The sequence below is a fragment of the Xenopus laevis genome, chromosome 8S (assembly GCF_017654675.1).
Source record: "Xenopus laevis strain J_2021 chromosome 8S, Xenopus_laevis_v10.1, whole genome shotgun sequence".
NCBI classification, from domain to species: domain Eukaryota; kingdom Metazoa; phylum Chordata; class Amphibia; order Anura; family Pipidae; genus Xenopus; species Xenopus laevis.
Window position 1 is genome coordinate 33,760,818 of NC_054386.1, and position 21,931 is coordinate 33,782,748.

The window sequence follows — 21,931 nt, forward strand, 5'->3', positions numbered from 1 at the left end:
TAAAGGCAGAAGCAAGAGCCGAGACCAGTGAGCCTAGCACTGGTTCTGGATATAGGGTGCCGAACGTGACAAAAACTCAACCAAAAAGAACAAAACCATGGAAAAGCTCAATACAGTAGGGTGCCTCCTTTTATCCTTCTCTGGGTCATGGGGTTCTCTTGAAAGGGAAGACCCTTTTATACCGTCATTTTTAAGGTTGTCTCCTTTGGGGAGCATGTCTGTATATTATAGTGAGTGGGGATTTTGGGTAGTAATCCTGTTTGGCTCTTGTTTGCCCACTGGCCCATACTCATATCCAGCCGTATAATACTGTCTCTGTGCAGTGCATCTGGGTGCTGTAAGTCTGGGCAGAGGTTCTGATCCTCTCTAGAAGTTATTGCCCAGGGACAGGGGCATTTCAGAGCTTCCCTCTGGCTGTGGAAAGGGGATAACAAGAGACAACACAAAAAATAAATGTGACCTGGGAATGTTTGTCGAGTTGCATAGACAATCTGGGGGGGGTTGTGTGATGGAGCAATGATGATGCTGACACAGAGGACGGCTGAATATGTGGCAGTAGCACAAGTTTGGTATTGATCCAGAGGTGTCGCAAGCTCCTATGACCCGATCGGATTATCATGCGGCACCTCTGGGCAAAAAAGTGCAAGTGACCTTCACTCAGGGCAACAGAAATTACATGAATGGAACACAAACAGCTTGAACACTTCTTATCAGGTCTTTGCATCCCAGGTCCGACCACAATGCGAGGCCCCCCAAATCCAGTTTCCAATCCATCTGTTATGGTGCTACGATTATCCCCATTGGCTGATGCATATTAAATAAACCCCAGGTTACCCAGAACTCACAGTGGATTTGCTTGGTGCAGGCGGAACCTGTGTCCGTTAATGTCTCGATGGGGCATATTTATAAACATTGGGCAAATTTGCACCTGGGCAGTAACCCATTATTACCAATCAGTAATGACCTTTTTTTTTAAGACAGCTGTAGGTAAAACAATGAAAGGCAGCATCTGGTTGGTTGCCATGGGTTGCTGCCCACAGGCAAATTTGCCCAGTGCTTATAAATAACCCCCCAAGGGTTTTAGACTATGTTGCTGCTATAAAAGATGTATCCTAATGATAGCAATACTGTGGCTTCTTAACTACAACTCCCATCACCCTTAGACAGCTGCCAGCTGAGGGTGACGACAGAGATATATCAGACCAACAAAGTACAGATCTCTGGCTATCTAAAGGGGTAAAAAAAACTTTAAAGGGTTGTTCACCTTAAATGAACGTTTAGTATGATGTAGAGAGTTAAATTCTGACACAATTTGTAATTGGTTTTCATTTTTTATTTAGCTTTTTATTCAGCAGCTCTCCAGTTTGCAGTTTCAGCAATTTGGGTGCTAGGGTCCAAATTATCCTAGCAAACATGCATAATTTAATTAATAGAAACGTTCCCCGCACTGCCTCAGCTGTATAGTCGAATGCATCAAATCCTCCACGGGTACATCGCTATCCTGATATATACTTAACAATTTCCAAGAATGAGGAGAGCACTCAAAAGTAGCAAATTATGCTGTGATTATATTTATTCAAGGCTACTACACAGTGTAGTAGCCTTGAATAAATATAATCACAGCATAATTTGCTACTTTTGAGTGCTCTCCTCATTCTTGGAAATTGTCATGCATAATTTAAATAAGGCACTGGATTATGAATAGGGGATGGACTGAATACAAATATGAGATGAAAAGTAGCAACGACAATACATTTGTAGCCTTACAGAGTATTTGTTTTTTAGATGGGGTCAGTGACCCCCTTTTGAAAGCTGTACAAAGTCAGAAGAAGAAAGCCAATAATTAATAAACTATAAAAAATAAATAATTATTGAAAAGTTAACATAAAAAGTTATAGAATGGCCTATACTTTGCAACTTTTCAACTGGCCTTCATTATTTATTTCTAATTGTTTTTTAAAATTATTTGCCTTCTTCTGACTCTTTTCAGCGGGGGTCACTGACCCCAGCAGCAAAACAGCTATTGCTCTGCGATGCTACAATTTTATTGTTATTGTTACTTTTACTCATCTTTCGATTCAGCCCCTCTTCTAATTCATATTCCAGTCACTCATTCAAATCACTCCTTGGTTGCTAGGGTCTTTTGGATAATAGCAAACAGATAGCTGCTGAAATTACAAACTGGAGAGCTGCTGAACCATAGAAAATAAAAAATGAAGACCAATTGCAAATTGTCTCACAATATCAATCTCTACATCATACTCAAAGGTAATTTAAAGGTGAACAACCCCTTTAAGCCCAGTAATTGGAAAACCAACCAGCCCATGCCTGGGAATGTTACTGTGCCACCACTGTAGACTTGCATGTGTTTTGGGGAAAGGTGTTTTGAGTAAAATCAGAATGTATGTAGTTTTCTCCGTTTTAAATGACATTGTATTTTGTTCTCAAATTCTCTTATTCATTTTTCTTCAAATAAAGTCTTTTTTGTACTGCTTATTAGATATGTGAGCTGGTTTATATGATCTGTACAGGTAATGCTCCTGTGTGTATACCTGCTACTGTCACATACAGAGATTAATACCCAACACTGACTGGCATGACAGTGGGTGCAACTTGTGCCTGCAGGTTGGAGAGTTATAGTTCAGGACTCTATGGTACTGCTGGGACTCTGGGAGGTGACACACATTTCAAAAAAGTGGTAAGCCTTTGTATACATTGTATAATTTGTTCTATAGATATTATTCTGTGAGTATTTCACCAAAGACAAGTATGGGAGTCACTGACTTATGTGACTTACACACCAATAGTATCACTGCCGCCCCTTTAATCACAGTGTAGGTTTGGGGATTGAAGGACAGTCCTGGCACAGAAGCACCTCATTCCAAAAGTCACCTGCTAATTTCCCAATTCAATTGAAGGAAAGAGTTAAGTATTAACAAATTAGGGGTTGGGGAGCACCATCCATCAAGTACAAAGAAAGGTGTGCAGGGTCAAATAATGATTAATATAAACAAAAAAGAAGAAAGAAATGACCCATCCAATTGCACCACCCCATTTAGGTATTGCCAAACTCGAGTGAAGTAATTAATAAAACTTAACTTTTAATAACCTATTAAAAAATAGTCTAGAAAGCACCATTAAAAAGAAGGTAGAGGTAAGGAGGCTGGTAGACTGAAAACCAGGGGGTTGGAGGGGTTTTACGAGTCAGAAGTGACGGTTGGTTCAGGAGAGCTGATGTATGAACAACCAGCACATTGTTAACACTATATATCTGTACGTACAACAGTAGTGCCCCGAGTGCAGCCACCCCTTCACCCACTTCAGGATCCCTCCCTTCAGGTGTGCGGGCCTTTGTATTAAATGAAATAAAAGTTTGTTATAGAATTAATCCCCTTCCGAATCACTTATTTAACCTTTGCACGGCACCGGAGGCGAGCTGACTGACTGTGGAACGAGAAACAGCAGTGTTTGCGGACGCGCAGCGGGTGAGCGAGGCTGCCTGAACTCAGGGAACGGTGTCCAAACAGCGCCTGGGAAACACGTCGGCATCGAGCGATCTCTTTGCGAGTCTTCCAACGCTCTCTTCTGACGGCAGTCCGGTAAGTCCTTAGGACCCGCAGGGTCTAAGTCGGATCTCTAACGATTCTTCACCATCTGTAGCGTCTCTTTCCTTCAGAAACATCGCACGCTTCAACATCGTATAATCGTATATACCCTGCTAAAAAAAGAACACTCTACACGCTCTTGTTTGAGGATCACGATTGTGAGTAGTTCTAACATCAAAGTTATTTCTAGAAAGAGCCGAACGTACTACTCTATGTGTAGTTTCTTTTCATTTTAGGTGCCTGTATTTAAGGATTTATAAGGTTAATAGCGCACCTCTCTTGCTGACTTCTATTACTCACAGTGGAAGTGTGGATCCACTATTTTTTGGTGCTGCTTTCCCCGACCCGACTATTTGTGCAACAGCGCAGCCTTCACTCAATTTTCGCCTTTATCAAAGGCCTTTGATAAAGCCCGCAAATTGGCGGGTGAAACGCGCGTCAGGCGCACTTTTAGCTTTGGTTAGGTAGGCGTCTGGTAGGGACAAAGAATTATCACGGGGGTAATCGGATCGGGAGGGGACTCTTGAGGGTGAATGGGTTGGCTCAATATACGATCCGTGGTTTTACTAATCGAAGCTAATACTCTAATACACAGAGTTCTGGAACGATTTAAATGTACTGAGGCTTACTATTCGGATCCTTAGCGATTCGCCCGCACACCTGAAGGGAGGGATCCTGAAGTGGGTGAAGGGGTGGCTGCACTCGGGGCACTACTGTTGTACGTACAGATATATAGTGTTAACAATGTGCTGGTTGTTCATACATCAGCTCTCCTGAACCAACCGTCACTTCTGACTCGTAAAACCCCTCCAACCCCCTGGTTTTCAGTCTACCAGCCTCCTTACCTCTACCTTCTTTTTAATGGTGCTTTCTAGACTATTTTTTAATAGGTTATTAAAAGTTAAGTTTTATTAATTACTTCACTCGAGTTTGGCAATACCTAAATGCGGTGGTGCAATTGGATGGGTCATTTCTTTCTTCTTTTTTGTTTATAATTTCCCAATTCTGTTCTGATTACAAAACTCTCTGGGAGACATGCACTTCTTATTGATCTGCTCTTACACTGAGTATCAGCTGATACTCTCTCTCTAACCCCCCCCCCCCACACACACACACACACTCTCAGTATTCTCATCTGTAAAGTCTAAATCCCACACAAACCACATGTCCCCCGTACATCTGGTTCCAAGATCTTAAAGCTGTACTCCTCCAGCTGTGGCACGAAGCCACACACTATTAACCCCGGCTGCTACTATAGGCACCATCTCTCCCTACTATACCTGCTATCCCACAGCAGGGTCGGACTGGGGGGCCCGGGGCCCACCGGGACTAATGTCCAGGGCCCCCTACGACCCCCCGCCCCCCTACTATGACTCGACGAGACGAGCCTGTGTGAAGGAATGAATGAATAGGTGCTGCGCATGCGCAGATGGCTCCGTGTGGTGCTTTTAAAAAACTATTCTTTTGGCGATCGGGAGAGGGGACTGGCGTCGGGAGAGAGGACTGGCCCGGCGGGGGCCCATTAAGGGTTGGGGCCCACCGGGTTTTTTCCCGGTGTCCCGCCGGGCCAGTCCGACACTGTCGCACAGCCACATTCCCTTCCCAGAGACTATTATCCCACTGTTACTATAGGCACCATCTGTCCCTACTATACCTGCTATCCCACAGTCACACTCCCTTCCCAGAGACTATTATCCCACTGTTACTATAGACACCATCTCTCCCTACTATACCTGCTATCCCACAGCCACACTCCCTTCCCAGAGACTATTATCCCACTGCTACTATAGGCACCATCTCTCCATATATATATATATATATATATATATATATATATATATATATATATATATATATATATATATATATATATATATATATATATATATATATATACCGACTGGCTTTGTCCACAGATAAAATAATGAGAGGGGAGGAGAAGGAAGTGCAGGCAGCACAGTAACAGATATGGGGTAACAGTGGGAAATTACATTCTGCAGTAGGAGATTACACAGCTGATTTGCCTATACTACACCCTGGGAGTGCTGCACCGTTCCTATTCTGCCCCTGAAGCACAGGGGAGAGTTAGTCCCAGTTCTGTGGGTCTATGGAAATTCTAAACTGGCTTCTTCTTTCAATCACTGGGCTGGGGCCAAACACCAGCTACTCCTGATCAGAATAAAGTAATCATAGGGGGAAATAAAATGTTATTTTCTCAAAAAGAACCTGCACCTGCAACATCCTACACATTAAAAGGAACGCCTCCCTAAAACCGAATTATATTTTTGTCCATTGGAGGGGGAAAAAAACTAAGGAATTTTCCAATAATATCCATTAATTTCTTGTTTATAAGTGTAAATGTCATTGCTACTGAATGCAGTATCTAGACAGCTGCACTGCTGGTTCTCGCTGCTTAAATCCAAGAGAAAAACAATTCCTGGTTTTGACAGCGGTGATAGTTACGCATAACCATAAACCCGGAGAGAATGAGGAAGGAATGGATATTGGGCATTTGCTTAGAATGATGTTTCCTTTCTGTTTTAAGGTGGAGTTCCCCTTAAGTTTAAAGGTGACCTTGTTCTCTTACATTTAATTAAACAGGATGCAACTTGGACCCCCCCCACTAAAGGGACAAGCTGTACTGTCGGATGAATGAATACACGGTGCCCTATGGGGAAGCAGCCTACAGGTCTGGTATGAGAGTGTAAGTGTTAGTACAGGAGGAGAAGTAGGGGAGCACCCAGTGATGTCAGCAACACGCCCCCTGCCCTCCCTTGCCTGTGGTTGCTATGTTAAGGAGCTGGGAAGCAACTTGGGCAGCACAAGAGACCTGCAAGCACTGTGACTATATGTCGGTCTACAGATACCTATCTGTATATGATACCTGCTGCTTCTCCCCATATATCATCCTTGCTTCTCTATATTCTCCCCGTGTCTGTCTGCTGCTCCCTTGTCCATCCGACTTCATTCTCTCTCGTCTGTCTGTGATTTTATTCCTGATTTTCACGTCTATAACACAGGGCTGGAGGCTGGGATCCCTTAATAAAGAACAGGCAAGCACTCTGAAAGGGCATAGCTATGTACAGGGTTCCCTCGTGGGGCAGGGACAGATGGAAGCTATATATCACTTTGTGCCATTAACTTGAGACAGGCTAAAGCAGTGCAGAGACATACTCACTGCTACCACATACTCATTTGCTGTATATTTATATTTATACCTATTGGCTAGGAGCTGCCATAATGATTTGCAACACTATAGTATGAAAGCACAGGACTCATGCACAGGCAACATGTAGCAGGGTCGAATAAGGCAATCGTATGTGAGCTGCTGATGAAACCAGCCCTGAAGATGGAGTCAGGGTGCAAGTTGTTTGTCATTCTGCTACTGACTCACTCTTGTCAAGCCAGACACAGCACATTTGGGTTTTACATCTCCTTTAAAGGGATGGTTCACCTTTAACTTAACATTTAGTATGTTATAGAAAGATTAATTCTACGCAACGTTTCAATTGGTCGTCCTTTTTTTAAAAAAAAAAATAGTTTTTAAATCATTTGCCTTCTTCTGACTCTTTCCAGCTTTTAAATGGGGGTTACTAACCCCATCTAAAAAACAAATGCCCTGTATGTATTGTTATTGCTACTTATTTTTTTTATTAGTCGTCTTTCTATTCAGGCCTGTCCTATTCATATTACAGTCTCTTGTTCAAAGCAGTTTGTGGTTGCTAGGGTGAAGAACTGGTGAATATAAATACATATATACACTTATAGATCTTTCTTGCCATGATCCTTAATCTGGAAAAGGAGACAAAGGTCACGCACTCATGCACTCATGGGTTGGTTGCCCTTTGCACTTCTAGAGACTACTTCTTCTAGTAAGCAAGTAGGTAGAATTTTGTATAGGTGCCTCGGAATCAGCTTCTCGTTCTACAGTGAGTCGAGGGTTAATGTAGACGTTCAAGCTAGAGGTGCTACTTGTGCTGATGAGATTTGTGTCTGTCTGGTTAGTCCTTTGATGTTTAAAGGTGTCATAAAACCAGGAGAACAAACTTGGAGGTGAGATGCAAGTGTTTGTGGTTATCAAGACACAGTGAGCTAAAGTAGTGGCAGTAAGATAAGAAAGGGGGAAAGTGAAAGGTTTTATGTGTGAACACAAGTACATAGTTAAATGGGTACTTACTACTACTAGATTTCCATACCGATATACAGAGTATCCTCCCATCTATATGAATACAAATATACAGAGAAGGAATGCACTGAGCACACAATAAGCTATACTCTCGTACTGTACTGTCTAAGGGAAACAATATGGCACCTCCTTCCCATATGTATAAATACAAATATACAGAGAAGGAATGTTCTGGGCACACAATAAGCTATACCCTCATACTGTACTGTTTAAGGGAAACAATATGGCACCTCCTTCCATATGTATAAATACCAACAGGGTCAGACTGGGCCAGCGGGATACCGGGAAAAGCCCGGTGGGCCTAGGCTCTTTTGGGCCCTGTCGGCCTACACCCGCTCCTGCACTCCTTCTGGAGGAAAAACATACCGGCATGCACACATGTGGAGGGGGTGCAGGACAGTGGCACACAATAGTTTGTGTCTGAGGGGCCCGGAGACATGGAGGGGGTGCAGGAGGTATCGGCGGGACACAGAATAGTTTGTAGCTGCCCCCCCACAGTCCTACACTGAATACAAATATACAGAGAAGGAATGTTCTGGGCACACATCAAGCATTATACCATACGCCTCTCCATAGAACTCTGAAACCTCTTTCTGTCCATGTCCCCTTTGCACTAAGTTTTCTGCTATTTCTGTATCAGGTTAAGGCCACATAGCAGATATTGGGGAGTAAATGAATCCCCCGGGAGTAACAACAGGGTTAATTTTCTCATCTTTTTCTTATTTACAGAGCTCTCTATTTTATGCTGGAAACTGCCTGCACAACCCATTGATCCATCATATTGTCACCTGGTCAGTAATGTTGATTGCCTATTTCTTATTTCCATTGTAAGCAGCAGTCCTGCCCTGCTTTATAGCTGAGATTCTAGCTATCTGTATAAAAGAGCGTTCTGTCCCAGTGGCTAAACAGATCCTATCTGATCCCTATTGGAAGCAGCAGTCCTGCCCTGCTTTATGGCTGAGAAAGATTGTAGCAATCCTTATCCATTACAACCAAGAGACCATAATACTGACATATTTCTTTCTGTCCCTACAGACATGTCGCAGAGTAAAGGTACAGTGGTCCTTGCATACAGCGTGGGACTGGACACGTCCTGCATTCTCGTGTGGCTCAGAGAACAAGGTTATGATGTCATTGCTTACCTGGTGAGATGGGGCCATGTGGCCAGTATGTGATTAATGGTATTTCATGGCTAAGCCACACACCTTTCCAACAGAGTCTTGCGGGGGTTCAGATAAAGGGGACAGCAGAAGGCAATGCAGATAATAGGGGGCTGGTAGGAAGAATAACTACTCCTTTAACTAGTGCCATATACACAGAGGATCCTGGCAGTACAACAGAGTCACATTTTCAAACAAGAGCCAACTAGTGACCCGCCTGTCGCTTCCTTTAGCCAACAGGGTGGAAAATACAAAGCAGGGTCAGTATTATTCCTGTATAACAAGAGATCGGCTGCCAAGCTCTGAACCCTTATCTTAATGAGCACAGACTCCTTTCCCCTGACCCTTCCCATACAACAGTGCTGCCAAGAGCTGCAAATGCCCAATTAAAATACATTGCTTACACCCCATATTCACCTTTCATTTGCCCGCCTCATTTCTAATCTGCTTTATCGCCTCTCTGGCCTCCTTCTACCCCTAATTCCTCTTACTCTCCAAACTTGCTATGTCTCTATGCTCTATGAACTCGCTATGATATAATTACCCCCCCATCCAACTGCTGCACTGCAGAAATAATAACAGACATGCTCATGCATTCAGGCTTTTTGGGGAGAATTAAATTAATTAAAAGGGGAAATTGCCTTACAATGAGCTTTTAGTATTCACTGATTGACCTTTTTTATGAAAAGTTACAATTGGTCTTAGTGTTATTAGGGAGTGAAATAACCCTTGAATTCTAATTGGTTCTACATAAAGTATGGAAAGAATAACAAGTGAGGGCTAGAACTGTGGCTGGAGATATGTTAACGAGTCAGGGAATGTTGGGACAGTGGATGGAATCGTTAATGAGTTGGGAAATGTTGGGACTGTAGGTGGAGACATGTTAACGAGTTGGGGAATGTTGGGACTGTGGGTGGAGACATGTTAACGAGTTGAGGAATGTTGGTACTGTGGGTGGAGACATGTTAATGAGTTGGAGAATATTAAAACTGGGTGGAGACATGTTAATGGGTTGGGGAATGTTGAAACTGTGGGTGGAGACATGTTAACGAGTTGGGGAATATTGGGACTGAGGGTGGAGACATGTTAATGAGTTGGGGAATGTTGGGACTGTAGGTGGAGACATGTTAACGAGTTGGAGAATGTTGGGACTGTGGGTGGAGACATGTTAATGAGTTGGAGAATGTTAGGACTGTGGGTGGAGACATGTTAACGAGTTGGGGAATGTTGGTACTGTGGGTGGAGTCGCAGAGTAAAGGTACAGTGGTCCTTGCATACAGCGTGGGACTGGACACGTCCTGCATTCTCGTGTGGCTCAGAGAACAAGGTTATGATGTCATTGCTTACCTGGTGAGATGGGGCCATGTGGCCAGTATGTGATTAATGGTATTTCATGGCTAAGCCACACACCTTTCCAACAGAGTCTTGCGGGGGTTCAGATAAAGGGGACAGCAGAAGGCAATGCAGATAATAGGGGGCTGGTAGGAAGAATAACTACTCCTTTAACTAGTGCCATATACACAGAGGATCCTGGCAGTACAACAGAGTCACATTTTCAAACAAGAGCCAACTAGTGACCCGCCTGTCGCTTCCTTTAGCCAACAGGGTGGAAAATACAAAGCAGGGTCAGTATTATTCCTGTATAACAAGAGATCGGCTGCCAAGCTCTGAACCCTTATCTTAATGAGCACAGACTCCTTTCCCCTGACCCTTCCCATACAACAGTGCTGCCAAGAGCTGCAAATGCCCAATTAAAATACATTGCTTACACCCCATATTCACCTTTCATTTGCCCGCCTCATTTCTAATCTGCTTTATCGCCTCTCTGGCCTCCTTCTACCCCTAATTCCTCTTACTCTCCAAACTTGCTATGTCTCTATGCTCTATGAACTCGCTATGATATAATTACCCCCCCATCCAACTGCTGCACTGCAGAAATAATAACAGACATGCTCATGCATTCAGGCTTTTTGGGGAGAATTAAATTAATTAAAAGGGGAAATTGCCTTACAATGAGCTTTTAGTATTCACTGATTGACCTTTTTTATGAAAAGTTACAATTGGTCTTAGTGTTATTAGGGAGTGAAATAACCCTTGAATTCTAATTGGTTCTACATAAAGTATGGAAAGAATAACAAGTGAGGGCTAGAACTGTGGCTGGAGATATGTTAACGAGTCAGGGAATGTTGGGACAGTGGATGGAATCGTTAATGAGTTGGGAAATGTTGGGACTGTAGGTGGAGACATGTTAACGAGTTGGGGAATGTTGGGACTGTGGGTGGAGACATGTTAACGAGTTGAGGAATGTTGGTACTGTGGGTGGAGACATGTTAATGAGTTGGAGAATATTAAAACTGGGTGGAGACATGTTAATGGGTTGGGGAATGTTGAAACTGTGGGTGGAGACATGTTAACGAGTTGGGGAATATTGGGACTGAGGGTGGAGACATGTTAATGAGTTGGGGAATGTTGGGACTGTAGGTGGAGACATGTTAACGAGTTGGAGAATGTTGGGACTGTGGGTGGAGACATGTTAATGAGTTGGAGAATGTTAGGACTGTGGGTGGAGACATGTTAACGAGTTGGGGAATGTTGGTACTGTGGGTGGAGACATGTTAATTAGTTGGGGAATATTAAAACTGGGTGGAGGCATGTTAATGGGTTGGGGAATGTTGAAACTGTTGGTGGAGACATGTTAACGAGTTGGGTAATATTGGGACTGAGGGTGGAGACATGTTAATGAGTTGGGGAATGTTGAAACTGTGGGTGGAGTCATGTTAATGAGTTGGGAATGTTGGTACTGTGGGTGGAGACATGTTAACAAGTTGGGGAATGTTGGTACTGTGGGTGGAGACATGTTAATGAGTTGGGGAATATTAAAACTGGGTGGAGACATGTTAATGGGTTGGGGAATGTTGAAACTGTGGGTGGAGACATGTTAACGAGTTGGGGAATATTGGGACTGAGGGTGGAGACATGTTAATGAGTAGGGGAATGTTGGTACTGTGGGTGGAGACATGTTAATGAGTTGGGGAATGTTGAAACTGTGGGTTGAGATGTGTTAATGAGTTGGGGAATGTTGGGACTGAGGGTGGAGACATGTTAATAAATTTGGGAGTCTTGGAACTATGGGCAAAGACATTCAAAGACATATTTATGAGGGGTGGATTATCTTGAGAAATGGGGATATGTTGACTAGTTAAAGGGGTGGTTCACTCTTAGTTAATTAAGTGTGGTTCACTAGTGTGTTATAGAATTGCCAATTCTATGCAACTTTTCAGTTGGCCGTCATATTTTATTTTTTGGTAGTTTGAATTATTTGCCTTCTGCTACTGACCCTCTCCTATTCATATTCCAGTCTCTTATTCAAATCAGTGCATGGTTGCTAGGGGAATATGGACCCTAGCAACCAGATGGCTGAAATTTCAAACCGGAGAGCTGTTAAATAAAAAGCTAAATAACACAAATAATAAAAGAAGAAAACCAATTGCAAATCGCCTCAGAATATTACTCTCTACATCATACTAACAGTTAATTTAAAGGTGAACAACCCCTTTATTTCGTTAACAGCTCAGTATAAGCAAAAATGAATATAAAACCATTACATATATAACACCAGTCACTCCCCCCTTCCTTATATGTCTGACATAAAATCTCTGATTCCTTACCAGGCAAATATTGGGCAGAATGAAGATTTTGAGGAGGCCCGGAAAAAGGCTGTAAATCTTGGTGCAAAGAAGGTAAAAATAGTGTTGTACCGAGGAACGGAGCAGTTCTCTCTGCATTGGTAATGGCTTCTCCTACCTCTCTATTACATTCTAGATGTATAACTGTGCATTCTGTCCCAGTGGCTGCACAAATCCTATCTGATCCCCATTAGAAGCAGCAGTCCTGCCCTGCTTTATGGCTGAGACTCTAGCTATCTGTATAACAGAGCATTCTATCACACTGGTCATAGTTCGTCACATGTATTCCTGAGACCATAACACCTCCTATGGAACAGTCCACTAAACTGAAGTTTTCCTCTGCCTCCAGGTTTATATAGAAGACCTCCGACAGCAGTTTGTGGAAGAATATATCTGGCCGGCAGTACAGGCCAATGCTAACTATGAGGATCGCTACCTACTGGGCACCTCACTGGCACGTCCCTGTATTGCCAGAAAGCAAGTGGAAATTGCCAAGAGAGAAGCAGCAGAGTATGTGTCCCATGGCGCTACTGGAAAGGTACTTCTATCCATATCCACTCATTTGTTTACTCAATAACAAACATAATACCAAAAGTAGGTTCTATCTTACTGCTATAATTAGGCAGGTCAGTATGACAAAATACAGTATAGTGCATGCTCAGAACATTCCTTCTCTGTATATTTGTATCTATGTAAATGGCTGTGAAGAGCTGAGCATTTACATGCAAATGAATATAAATCCTGCTTTTCCCTTCCCATCTTCTCCTGAGTCAGAACCAGCAGAGCAGAGCATATAAACAGCCAGACATACACTTCTGTCAAAAGAAATGACATTTACACATCCCTTTAGAAATGGTAAAGAGGAAGAACAAATTGATATTTGGGAAGTTACTTTCACTGAACACAAATAGAAAAAGTTCCATATGCAGCAAAATTTAACCTTGGCCAGTATGTTTAGGGCACATTGTAAAGTAATAGTGAATAGTGCTGTGGAATATGTGTATAATATGTATAATAATAATAATAATAATGGTAGATAAAACCTGCTACTTTAAATTTTTTGTTGTCCCACCACTGGCCAGCAGAGAGCGCCACAGACCAAATTTTGGGCACAGCAGGTGAAAGGGCCCCTATATGGCCAAGGCTTCTAAATGAAAAGTGTTATATATATGGAGGTCAAATAAATAAAGTAAAAATAATTTTTTTTAAGGGAAAGTATACTTTAAAAAAAAAAAATTAAGATGTCTCCCTCTATGCTGGAATAAGCAGGGCAAATGGGTCAATTCCCAATCCCACATGAAGGGGTTATAGGTTAAAAGTGGTGGTCTGTGTGTGGGAGATTAAGGAACTGGTTTAAAGGAACAGTAACGCCAAAAAATAAAAGTGTTTTAAAGTGATGAAAATATTATGTAGTTTTGCCCTGCACTGGTAAAACTGATCTGTTTGCATCAGAACTACTATAGTTTATATAAACAAGCTGCTCTATATAGCCTTTTAAAAAAAGGCTATATAGAACTGGATAAATAGTGGATAACAGATAACATTATGTTCTACAGAAATTATCTGCTATCTGCTGTGTAACTTGAGCCTTTTCTCCTTTGAATGGCTGGCCCCATAGCTACACAGCAGCTTATTTATGTAATCTATAGTAGTACCTATCTGTTATCTACTGTGTATCCTGTGCTTGAATGGCTGCCCCTATGGCTACACATCAGCTTGTTTATATAAACTATAGTAGTACTTATCTGTTATCTACTGTGTATCCTGTGCTTGAATGGCTGCCCCCATGGCTAAATGGCAGCTTGTTTTTATAAACTATAGTAGTACCTATCTAACCTATGTCTGGGTGACAGGTCCACTTTAAGACACTAGTGTGCAGGTAAAATAACTTCTGTATAAGGCTGGGGCATTTAAAGGGGTGGTTCGCCTTTAAGTTAAATTTTAGTATGTTATAGAATGGTTAATTCTAAGAAACTTTTTAATTGGCCTCCATTTTTTCTTTTTTATAGTTTTCGAATTATTTGTCTTCTTCTTCTTCTTCTGGCTCTTTCCAGCTTTCAAATGGGGGTCACTGACCCCCATCTAAAAAAACAAATGCGCAGTAAGGCTACAAATGTATTGTTATTGCTATTTTTTTTATTTCTTGTGTTTCTATTCAGGCCTCTCCTATTCATATTTCAGTCTCTTATTCAAATCCACACATGGTTGCTAGGGTAATTTGGACCTTAGCAACCAGATTGCTGAAATTGCAAAATGGAGAGTTGCAGAATAAAAAGCTAAATAACTCGCAAACCCACAAATAATAAAAAATTAAAACCAATAGCAAACTGTCTCAGAATATCACTCTCTGCATCATACTAAAAGGTAAAAAACAGCCCCTTTATAAGCTTCCTTCATGGGGCAAAAAGTGGGTGCACTATTTATATCCAATATAATCCCACTACATGGAAATATATTTATGAGCCTTATAACATTGCTACGGATGAGCATCTATCACTTATCTATCATTATCTATAACCCCAAAGTGCTGTATTACAAATCTGCCCCCAGCTGTAGAAAGTCATCTTATGAATATAAGGCCTGTAGGTGGCGCCAAAGATCATCAAAAGGAATGTTCTGCACCATCTGCCTAATATAAAGGATACTATTCCAGCATGACAATCTATATTACAAGCGTGTATTCTGTTACCGTGGCTTTCTAATGCCTTTAAAAGCAAATTGTAGTTCAGCACTACTCCCGGGCTCCTTCTCAGGTCCGATTCCGACCTACGGAATTAAATTTCCCCCAAAATGTGTTTAATTAACAGATACAAATTTGTATTTAATCCAGGCTTCTTCTATTGCTCTGAGTAAACAGTTGATTGAAACGGGAGAGCTACAGACTATAATCATTTAAACTGCTATCTAGTTGCTAAGTTCCCCCGTCCCGTAGTAACCAGGAAAGGGGGCTAACTGTCTGGCTGATGAAGAAAACCTGGAATCACTGTGGGTGTTATTACCCTGGGAAACCAAAACAGCAGTTTATGTTGCATGTAATTAAACAGCAGAACAGCCGTAAAAAATTAAAGGGGAACTGTAACTTTCATTTCACACATTATTCCAGGATGCCTTTCATCACACTGGGTTTTTTCCTTCTCTTTTGCAGGGTAATGATCAGATTCGTTTCGAGCTCACGTTACTCGCTATACCCTGAAGTCAAGGTAAATATTCGATAAATTGCTGCCTATCCCTTCTGGTTTTACCCCAATTCCACTGCCTGGGTGGACGTAGAGTCAAAGTTATGCCCCCTCCCATGCTTGGACACTAAATCCCAATAAACCTTGACTTGGTCTAAATGGGCTCCCCATAAACCCCTCTGCTGCTCCCCTTTTATCAACACCAAGGGGCTTGGTGCTGATTCCCCTGTATCCTCTGTACCCACAGATCATTGCCCCTTGGAGTAAGCCAGAGTTCTACAACCGATTCAGAGGACGCAGCGACCTGATGGAATATGCCAAGGTAGGTGCTGAGGTTGAGATACATGTGAAATCAGGCACTGGGAGTTTAGATAATAGAAGGCTACGCTGGTAGCAGTACAATAACAATCAACTTCATTAATAAAGGGAATAAAAATGACAGGTATGGAGATAGGCTGGGTTGGTTTATGTTGCAGAGAAAGGGCTTTTATAAACATAAATAGGGGATACTGAGCAATGCACATTCCCAGGGGGGCTTTATCCCGCTTTCATTCATTTGAAGTATATTTGTCCAGGTCAATAGAACGTCAATTAGCTTTGTGATGCTGATCCATTGACTCATTCTATTGTTCTATTACTAATCTTTCTATTCAGTCCCTTTCTTATAGTCTCTCAATGACACCACCGCCTGGTTGCTACGGTAAATAGGCTCCTAGCAACAAGATAGCCATGACAAAAAGCTAAATTGTGAAAAAAATACACACACACAAAATAAAAAATGAAGACCAGATGCATATTGTGGCTGAATACCACTGGCTGCAGCAGACAGACAGAGTTAATTCTAAGGGGATACTACACGTGCAATAAAGAATTGCACTGTCATAAGCTACGACTATGATCAGATTTAGCTGGCATCAGTGCAGGCCCGGACTGGCAATCTGTTGGTTCTGGCAAATGCCAAAGGGGCTGCTATATAAGGTGCCAAAGAAAGTCAGTATTTAGTGGGCTGGTGGGGCTGATTGGGCCTCTGTGTACCTGAAATGCCAAAGCCTATTTTGTTTCTCAGTCCAGACCTGCGTCAGTGTGACGGTGGCAGCCCCCAATATATATAATTAGAGACCAGTGAGACAGAAGAATGGGTTGGAAAGTGTCAGACACTGACTTCTCCCGGCAAAACTGCGAGGACTTCTGTGCATTCGGTTGCGACCAAGTGGAAGTACTGAATGTCATTTACTTGTCAAGCATTCCATTGTTCAACATTTTAAGTACCATCAAATATAGAAGGCCTTGGGCTTAAAAAAAAAAATTCTTTAAAAACTTTCCAGTTTTGCCTTACAAGCCAATGGAGAGATGAATAGAAATGCTATATATCTCTATTGACAGAGGTTTACATTCCTGCACTGCTGGTTCTCACTCACTGAAACAACGTCACAGAAGGCGGCTACTAAGCCGAACACGAGGAGGACTGACTTCGGCAGCATTCCAGAGTCAGAACCAGAGCAGTTAGTAACGTAGGTTTCTCCCTACTGATTGGACGGTATGAAGGTGCAGGTTAAAATCCCATCAGTCAAAGCGGAGCAGACCCAGTGGCAGGTCTGGCTTGTGATATGTGAGTGTGTGCATGAGTGATTTGCCCTCTGGCACACCATGGGCTGCTGCTTATTACCCATTCAGGATAAACAAAGAGCAGAATTAATTGACTAACCAGCTATTGAAAAGTAATGAAGTGCCACATGACTTGGCTCCTCATCTGCACTGGGATAGGAGCACACATTGGCTCAGTAGACCACTTGGGGGTCCCTAGGCACCCCTTTGTATTACACTGGATTTAGGATGTGTCTCCCATATGACGTGCAGGTTTATCTTTATACACATGGGCAGGGAGAGCTTATGGTTTGTCCTGTGTCCCTTTTTAAGAGGCCACAAGATAGATAGAAGTGTAAGGACAGCTGTGGGGTCCCTGGTTAGACAGACGCTCTTTTTATCCCCTTGCAACTCCTCTCTCCTTCTGTTCGTCATTCTGCTGGGCCATTCCTAGCCCACAGCCCACCAGGCCCCCTTTAGGAGCAAACACAGGATCATTTGGGATAGGGATTCCTGTAAATGAGAAAAAGATCAGTATCACGGACACCCTTCTGTTCTCAGGTAGTGCCTTTCCCCTAAATAATTGCTGCTATTTACTGGACTCTCCAATTCACACCCCCCTGGGGCCAGAGATTTATCAGGTATCTGAGCACAAGATAAGTAAAAGGCTCTCACTTAACTCCAAGCCTGGCTCTTTATTAACTGGACGTAACATTAACCACCTCCTCGCAGGCTTCCAGCCCCTGCTTTTAACATGTGCACTGCTGCACCAGATTAGTTATTTACATATGTGCATCTGCATCCTAGATGGTAAGCTCTGATGGACGTCTTCTCTTGATTAAAGCGGTGGTTCACATTTGCATTGAACTTTTAGTATGCTATCGAATGTCTTCAATTGAATTATTTGAATTCTTCTTCTTTCCAGCTTTCAAATGGGGGTCACTGAACCTGTATAAAAAACAAATGCTCTGTAAGGCTACAAATGTATTGCTATTGCTACTTTTTACTACTCATCTTTCTATTCAGGCCTCTCCTATTCATTTCCAGTCTCTTATTCACTCACTGCCTCATTGCTAGGGTAACTTGGACCCTGGTAACTATGGCTGAAATTGCAAACTGTAGAGCTGCAGAATAAAAAGCTAAATAACTCAAAAACCATAAATAATAAAAAATGAAAACCAAATGCAAATTATCTCAGAATATTACTCGACCATACTAAAAGTTAATTTAAAGGTGAACACCCCCTTTAAAGGAAAACTATACCCCCACATGAACACTTAAGCAACAGATAGTTATCATATTAAGTGACATATTAAAGAATCTTACCAAACTGGTCTATATATTTAAATATATCTTGCCATTTTACATCTCTTGCTTTGAACCACCCTTTAACTCTGTTAACAGGAAGAAGTATTGAAGCAAAACCTGCCATACCTAACTATTGGCCTCCATAGCCCCATGCCTTTGTGGCCTTTCCCCAAATTGGGCCTGGTGTTAACACTATACACAGTGCCAAACCTTGGTGAACCTGAGCCCTAGGCACAGGGTGCCCCAGTCTCTTCTTTGCTTCTGCCCGCACTCCCTTAAACTCATCTATGCCACCACTGCATACCACATGGATTACTTTATTGGGTAAGCCTGCCAATCTGAGTTTATGGTCATCTCCAGAATATAGGGGATCAGCTCTAACAATAAACCTACACAGCATTTACATAACAGGAGGAGCAGAAACAGGCTCATTCTGCAGCCTGGCTGTCTGTGCTAGAGGGCAGCAGGCAGTAGAAAAGTTCACAGTGTATTAGAATGAAGAACGAGTGGATATAATGAAGTAGATTCTATGTGAAGCTCATGAGATGCCCATTATTCCATCTGGCCGTGTGCTGGATATAAACTGGAAAGCTCATAAGGATGAATGGCTCTACACAGATCCCTGAGTTACACATTAGCCGAGGTCTTTAGGGAATGTGGGTGGCATTCAGTGGGTGCTTCATAAAGGAAGCTTGAGGAGCAATTGGGAAGGGCTGCAATTGTCTCTTTTGTCTGACTCATCTGGGACATATATCATACCCTTCCGAAGGAGTGCAGGGGGGGGGTTGAGTCCATAGCTTTCCAGCAGACCACCTAAGGTCCCAGTTGGACCTGACTTTTCTCTGCAAGCGACTTTGTTAACAGATTAGCAGCCCCAACGGAGACAGAAGCAATTTCGTAGTTGGGTCCGTGAGACTTTGTCTCCCCCTCTCCCTGAGGTCCCCACCAAGATGCTGCTGTCGGGGAGGAATATATTTTCTGAAGTGCAGTGTTCCAGAGGAGCCGCTTGTGATTCAGTGCACACGGGCTGTGTTTACAATGCATGGAATCGATTGGCCGTTCTGTGTTCATTCACCTGTGTGTATGTGCGTTAATCCTACATGCTCCCGATTTACCCACTAAACTGTCATGCTGCTTAGTATTTCTCTGCCTATACACCAGGCCCTTCACTATTAGTTTCCTTAAAAGGCAAACTAACTTTTAATTATATTTCATTTCTAAACATCTATTGGAAGTATTAAGAAAACATTTTTTCATTAGATTCATACTAGATGCATTCTTCCCCTTGCTTTCAAATTCTTCCTTGCCCATAGAAGCCATTGTTACATTCTTTCCTCCCAAAGCACTCCAGTTAGTTGGAGTTGTGTGAAGAATGGCTTAGGTTGGTAGGCTTACAAGTTAGGCAGTACAGGCATGGGTAAAACCAAATAATTTGTAATGGCTAATGGACATTATTTCCCACTGGTGTAACCCAGAGGAGCAACCCTGCCACCTCCAACTGACATTACTGATACATGAGATTCTCCACCTGAAAATGCACCGATGTTTGGGTTTTGGACAGAAAACCAATTGTTGTAGATGTAAGAGTTGGTTCCCAATAAAAAGCAGTTAGAGTTTTGGGCCCTTTATTACCAGTGGAGCAAACTCCAAACTCAAGGTGGCCAAATGAACTGGTTTGGCCACTGATTCACTAGGCCAAATTAGACCATATGGAGACCTTTGGAGGAGACCACATCAACATCCTAGCCAACTGATTTTTCTAACATTGCCAATAGATATCTGGTTATTAATCTGCCAAGCCACTGGAAAGCCCAATACAGGGCCTAATTACTCGGTCCAGAGGGGCCAAGTTGGCAGCTTTAATCATGCATGCATCTTTACCATATATTTTAGGCTACCATATTTCACAATCAGCACAGAGAATTCTAAAGTACAGACTGTTCCATGTTCACTGGGGCCAACCTTTTTCTTCTCTTTTCAGAAACATAATATTCCTGTCCCAGTGACTCCCAAAAACCCTTGGAGTATGGATGAGAACCTCATGCACATCAGGTATAATTTCCTTATTATCCACACCCATCCACAACATGACAACATGTATGAAACATCAAACCCAGCCTTACAGGGTTAGGATAATGAGGTGATCTCTGAATAATGCACCCTCTGCTTGCCTGAACTACAGTTCCCAGCATATTCCGTCAACAAATGGTCAAAGATCCCAATCCCAAGCAGACTTTCATCTTGGTCCTACAAACCTTCTTAATCCATCCTTCCCCAAACATAACGGGTTTATAAGGTGAATAACTTCTCGCAAGTGGCACAAACTAATGATCTTCGTACTCTTTTATTTTCAGTTATGAAGGTGGAATTCTAGAAAACCCCAAGGTAAGTTCGACTTATGGCTTTCAAATCTAGATGGTTCTAGGCCTTTGTTTGTTGACTGTTTAACTCAAGGAACCGACAGCAATTATTTTAGAACCAGTTCTGCACCATATCATTTTCTATAACACAACAGAAGGTTAATGTATTCAGGGGGATCATAGTGACCCACCCAAAGTAGAATGGGGACCTATTTGGGGGTCCCAACCCATAGGTTAACAGTCCCTATTGTAGATGCATATCAAAGGGAAGTTAAATAAAATGAAGACAAGCTCGGGTTCAAACCCAAATAAGGCTATACATGTGACATAAATAATTTCACCTATATCTACTGCATGGTAGAAGATGCCTTTATTCGAGGGCCTGCTCTACAAAATTCTGGTTTGAACTGCTCCCTTTGCTAAAGGCTCAGGGCGGTGCACCTCGTCCTCTTCCTTGATTTGGTGAGTTGCTATGTACTACGGGACCGTATTTATTTGTACAATTGAAGCTCATACAGAGGCCAGCAACACAAGGCCTTCTATCAATTACAGTTTTTCCTTGAATGCCTATGGATAAAGCAAAACTTGGGACTCTAAAGGTGGCCATAGACGCACAGATAATATCGTACGAAATACATTTTCGTCCGATATTCGTTGCGTGTATGGTGGAAAAAGAGCTGACCGATATTGGCAGAAGACTTGGATATCGGTCGGCTTGTCGATCAGGCTGGACGAAAAATTTTGATCAGGTGCCTTTGAAGGGACCCAAACATCGCCCACTGTTACTGCTGAATCGTCAGATACAGGTAGAATTCTATTGTTTCTTCCCGTATATCTACCTGTATATCTGACGATTCAGCTCTACA

General features: G+C 42.4%; 1 long non-coding RNA gene and 1 pseudogene across 1 annotated transcript in view; one reads left to right on the forward strand and one right to left on the reverse strand.

Annotated features, from left to right (window-relative positions):
* The first annotated feature begins 8,801 nt into the window (after window positions 1–8,801).
* LOC108700512 overlaps window positions 8,802–21,931 on the forward strand; it is a 43,316-nt pseudogene continuing 30,186 nt past the window's right edge.
* Window positions 15,926–21,931, reverse strand: part of LOC121397671 — a 66,337-nt gene continuing 60,331 nt past the window's right edge. The window contains exon 4 of the long non-coding RNA XR_005963822.1: window positions 15,926–18,345. This is a non-coding gene — a long non-coding RNA (uncharacterized LOC121397671). The remainder of the gene's footprint in view (window positions 18,346–21,931) is intronic.